This window comes from Citrus clementina, unplaced genomic scaffold (assembly GCF_000493195.1).
Source record: "Citrus clementina cultivar Clemenules unplaced genomic scaffold, Citrus_clementina_v1.0 scaffold_8, whole genome shotgun sequence".
In the NCBI taxonomy this organism is placed as follows: Eukaryota; Viridiplantae; Streptophyta; class Magnoliopsida; order Sapindales; family Rutaceae; genus Citrus; species Citrus x clementina.
This window is the reverse complement of record NW_006262022.1, coordinates 4487345-4493501: the sequence shown is the minus strand read 5'-3', so window position 1 is coordinate 4493501 and position 6157 is coordinate 4487345.

Sequence of the window (6157 nt, the reverse complement as noted above, 5' to 3'; positions counted from 1 at the left end):
TTGCAGTGCCAATAATGTCGCTTTTCTAACACTGATTATATTTTAATAACTATTTTCTGAATAAATTATAATAACAAAAGCAACGAAACAAATCTTGTTTAAATCCTGAAAATAATAAAATTAAATTCCAGGCAACAACTGGTGTAATAATATGATATTGATATGCATGCGTCTCCACATTCACATCAATGCACAAAAATTTAGTTAAAAAAAATGAGAACATTTTAATTAGTCCCTATTGCTTTCGAGTTAACATCAATTGATCTGTTGAAAAGCAAATATATGTTGCTTTAGAATGAATTATAGGAAACAATTGGCTGAGAGATGAACCCTAACCAGTTTTTGCCTACCTTGGATACTTGCATGCATGTATTTAAAATCTGCCATTGTACTACAAGATGATTCTTCTGCCTTTATTAGGTTCCTAAACTTTTGTAATTAGCTAAATATGTATGGTGATTGATTTACCACAATGCAAAATGCAGAAACTGTTTGAGCAAACCGTTCAAGATTTAAAACCTAACTCACTTGATTTATAATTTAAACCATTAAATTTTAATTGACACCATTTTTAAAATTTTTTATTTAGCTTATTGATGAAACTCCCAACATCGGTGTGGATGCGTGAGATTTATATCAACTTAAATGGCGCCCACCCCACACGCACCCATCAATACTCTACTATACGTGACCAAATCCTTCTCAAATCAAGTATTTTTTTAACACATGTTATTTAAAAAATTATTTTCTTTTGTTTTATTCTATTTTATAATGATAACATAGATTCATCTAATGATCAATCCCCTAATATAACTTATATGTTCAAGAAATTAGTTTTCGAGTTCATATTATAATAGAGAATCTTTAGGTCATGGAAACTAGTTGTTTTGGATTATCGATGAAGACAATATCTATGTCATATCTATGGTGACTTAATTGTGAAAGGTAATACCATTCCAAGAAGATAATTTGGTCAAGTTGATTCATAATAAAAATAATCGAGCTAATTAACTAATGATTTCAAATCCCACGGTTACGGGTAAACATAGATTTGTAATTTTGTTCAATTATTTTTTTATACCTAACCTATCTTGAAACCTTGTTTAAGGAGATTATGATTTTCTCATTATCTGATCTCCTTATGAATAAAAATATATGTGGGTGATTGATAGTTAATAAATAAAGAAAATAAAGAAGTTTAATTATATCTTTAAAAGCTCATGAGAACTCAGATGAAGAAGAATCTTTATCCATGAAAAGGAGGGGGATGGAAGGAGGGAATTCATCAAGCGCATTTCTATTATTCAGAATAAGAGGCATTATATATGTACTTGACAATTGAAGACTCTGTGCTGGTCCCTCCAATTCTCAAAGTCACCCATATATTGTCATTACAAATTAAATAATCAAAAAATTTCTTTTATTTAATAATATTATACTCTCAAAGCTACTTTTAGAGTTTATTTTTTTTATGTATTAAATATATTTTTAACTAGTCAGAATGGATTTTTATATTTATTTTATAACATTGGATAGAAATTCAACATTTTTTAATTAAAACGCGCGTGCACACACTAAGAATGCTCTTTGGATGGAAAAATTAATTGAGGTAATAACATCATGATCCTTGACGTTTTGCATGTTCGCAAATAAAGATAGTTTATTCAATTTTAACAAACATCCGGCTACATAGTCTTAATTATATTGCGAGGTTGCTTTTAATTCAAGATAAATTTGTAAGAAGCTAAAAGTAAATGAAGAATTTTGCAAATAATACAAAGATGAAGGGGCTATGTGATATTATTCAAGGAATTGAATTCTCAAATCCTGCATGCATTTTTGTTATCTATAATATTATCAAGTTTGATATGCAGTGGTTACGTTTAATTTGTAGGGATTATTTTATCTCTTATTATGTTGTGAAGATTCATAAGTTATCACAATAAAGATGATAATCGAAGTGCTTGTCAACGAGGCATCTGGTACATTAATTTTCAAAATTTGCTTTCAAAGAAACTTGCAAGTAAAATCGCTTTCTAAATCACTCAACAGTCAACACACACACACACCCCTTTCATCTTAAAAATTAAATCAAAGGAGTAATGAATGTTCAAGAAAATTGGAGGGTCAGTGATTATCGACCTCAATTGTAGTATATTGTTCCCATTCACAACTCAATTTATTAATGATAAGCATCGGAGCATGCGTTGAAAAGATGCTCTGTTTCGAAATACATGGGTCCGTGGTGCTTTTAAAGACTTGACAATTTGGCCCCTTTCGACATTTTAGTCCAACACGTGCCTTAGAATTTTTCCCTATTCATCATTTTCAATATCCTAATAGAATTAAGATTATTTTATGCTCTGAACTTTTTCAGATAAAAATTTACGAGTTGATTGATTGTTATTAAATTTATAAAATAAATAAATTAAATCATATCCATACGCTATAATACATGACATCTGTTAATTATTAAAATTTCGAGAAAATTAAAACATGATGAGATTCTAATCTTATAACGGCTATCATCAATCAATTTTTAAAGATTATATAACTTGTGTGACTGTGAATGAATGAACTAAAAAGTTTGAGAACCTTGAGGTGTAGGAAAAAGAGAAAATCAAGATATATAAATTGATATGAAATGTTAATTGGTTGTATATCTTAAATTCAATTAAATGATAACTAAAAAAATCTAATTATCTATCTAACCAGCTCATAAAATATCGTGTCGACATCTAATAAGATAATTAATTTTTAAGAGAAATTACCCTAAACTATATTTCGTGATGAGGTCGAATTGTCATCTTATGGCTTGAGATCATGATTCATCATGACAAGTTTTCAACACTATTTCAAAGGATGGGAATTATTTAAGAGGCTGACGATGCATGATCATCATCTTAATTATTATATGAATTGATTATTAGGATATACAAATTAATTTTTGAGAAAACAATTGAATTCAGCCACGTTCATGAGTACACGCATCCCCAATTATAAACTAGTATATTTGTGACGGCTCGTTGACTAACAAATAACAATGAACAATAATTAGGCAAGGCCAAAAAAACTATATTATAAATTCCGAGTTTTAAAGTGTTGGCAACTCTTGTTGCCAAGGTCATCAAAATGAACAATGATATGCTTAAACAATTATTAATTTGAATGATTTTTCAAAATAATTTGGGAAGTCTTGTTACAATTACATATATTTGTGTATATCAAGAGTCCAGCTAGCTACGACATAATTTTTCATATAAAATGTCCATGAAAAATGTGACGTGGCACTTAATCAATAATTAGTGAATAAATTCTATATTATTTTATTGAAATCAGTGTGCTAGAGCTTTTCGATGCAACAAATTTTCCGATCCTGTCAAACAAGTCAGTAAAGTTGATTTTTTTTTTTTAATTTGAAAAATGATTAACAAAACAGAAAAATCTTAGCTTGATTGCAAGACTCTTCAATGTACATTTTTCATTTTTGGATATTGCTGGCATGCGCGAAATCAAAATCTTTAGACCAAGTGGGCCATTTTGCCATAACTAATAACTAATAGGGGTTAATGTATGACAAATAATGATTTATGTGTGAATCATGCGGGCCAAAAGTTTAAAAAATTATAAATTTAAGGTCAATTTTGTAAAACATTATTACACTGCCATAAAAAAGCACCGTGGGCGGAATTATGTTGAAATTGGGGGGCATTCACGAAAATTTACTCCACTTTTATGTAAAGTTTAAGAGTGTTATGTTTATTTAGTTAGAATAAAAGTTTGTAGTTGTCATCAACAAAAAATTAATAGTTGAATTAAAAATGATAAGATTTAATAATTATCTATAAATTAAATCAATCAGATAGGGACACATCACTTACCACATCAGTTGAGATATAGATTAAGTATCTCAATTAAATAAGTATAGCATTATTGAAGGTTTAATAGTTTTATTTTATAACTACAATTTTTCATTTCTCTATTAGAGGCCAAGTAAAACCAAAATCTTGACAACACCATTATGTCAGTAAAAACACCCCCCCCCCCACCCGGTAGAAATATTACTCCTAGTTTTCATTTGAGATTAAAGTGGAAAAAAATTTATAATTATGAAATAAAAATTAATAATATATAAAAATATAATTTTTAGATAATAATTTTGTCAAAATTATTAAAGACATAATAAATTTTTCATCTTACAAGTGAAAAATCATATTAATATATCTTTAAAACTACAGTAGTTAGAGTTTAATTAATATTTTTGTGTTGGCCAACTTCAATCCTAAATAGCCCTTTAATTAGCAGGTACATGAAAAAAATAAAATAAATAAAATAAGAATACTTGTATGAGTACCTAAAATTCACCCCGATGAAAAATGATGGCGATCCAACGCAAGGACTTGTGTTCAACATATTGTTTTGACTTTTGAGACTTTATTCTTTAGGGTAAGGAAGTCTATATAACATGCACATAACTATAGGGTGGGTGCAATTATTAATCATGCAAAGACCGAAACTAGGTGCAATTATTAATCATGCAAAGACCGAAACTAGTCACTGTTTCTTCACTGAAAAGTCAAGAATTGGAATCCATAGCTGAAACGTCACCCGGCCCTATTCCTTTTTCTACAACAAAATCTGAAGTTGATCTCTATCATATCAACTACGTTCCAAATTTGCTGTGGACACAATGTAGGAATTAGAAAGTCCTTGGAATTTATTTGATTTTTACTTATTTGTGGTTAGCAACTGTTTGCGGACTCTCCCTTTTGGGGACCCCAAAGATTGCCAAAGATTCACATGTGATGTAGGGTTTGACTTCATCTTCTTTAATTGTTTACTGACTTGAGTTTTGGGTATTGGATATACGTGCGTATTGATGATGTCCACGAGTCTGAGCATGAGGATTTGTAATTTACAACGTAGAATTAATTTGTTCTCTTGAAACATAAACTTTGAAACGTTAAGAAGTGATGTATGATGACCTGGGTGCCAAAATAGGGTAAAAAGGTAATATGGAAACTTTGATCAATAATAATTTCTATCATTTTTCAACTAATTTTCTTTGTTATGTCTTAGATATTGGATGTTAGTAAACTTTTTTTTTCATTTTAATTAGGGGCTTTTTTATTATAATTAACTTTTAGTAGAAAATTCAAATTTGAGTGCCGTTATTTTATTTAAAATTCAAGTTGTTAGCTCATTTAGTAGAAAATTCATGATCACTCCATATGTGTGTATCAAATTATCACCATTCATCATCATAACAAATCGGTGAGGGCTAAAGTGATGAGTCCTTTGCCAAACAGGTGGCAAAGAGAAACCCAAGTCTTATTTTAGTGGAAGCCGTGGGTTGGGTGAGTAAGACTGCAGCAGTTTTCAATCGGCCTTATCAAGGCTTATTCATGCATTCAACACTTAAACATCACTTTTCTTGCTTTCTTTCATCATGGTATCAGAGCCAGACACGGCCAATTCCATTACAACGAACTCAAATTCAACTGTTCTTAACCAAAATCAGCCTTCACATGGAAGTTGGAAACTTTGAACTTCAATAAATTTGTCTCCATCTATTGAAGCAGCTTTTGTTTGTTAAATATTAACAATAAAAAGCATTTAAATTTTGTTCTCATCGTCATCGTTACCATTTTCTTGGATAAGTTTCTTCCCAAATATGATGCAAGTCAAAAGTATTGTGCCAGCACAAATCTTCTTACATTTTTTTTTCCTCCAACTGTTATTGTTTAAAAAAAAAATGATGAAATGAAATTTGTACAATCGCTGACTTTTCTTCAACAATTCTCCCGAATTCGTGCTCAAGATGAGAGAATAGAAAACTCAAGAACGTGAACGTTCACAATTCTTACAATTTCGAATACATTCTAATTCCAGGTCTTTAGTCTTTACCTCATAAATATTTAACATTTATATATTAATTTTTTGTTTACTGAAAATGAAAATGATGCTTAAAGAATGATCCTCCATCATATGGATCGCACGTTTATCTTTATTCAACCGAACAATATGATTTTAAGTGACTTTAACAGACGAATTTGAACACAACATCTTCTTTGTGGGTATCAATTTATGGTACTTGTCACTTTTCATATAATTTGGCTTTACATTAACAGAATGTGTGGCTGATGCAAAAGGTAAG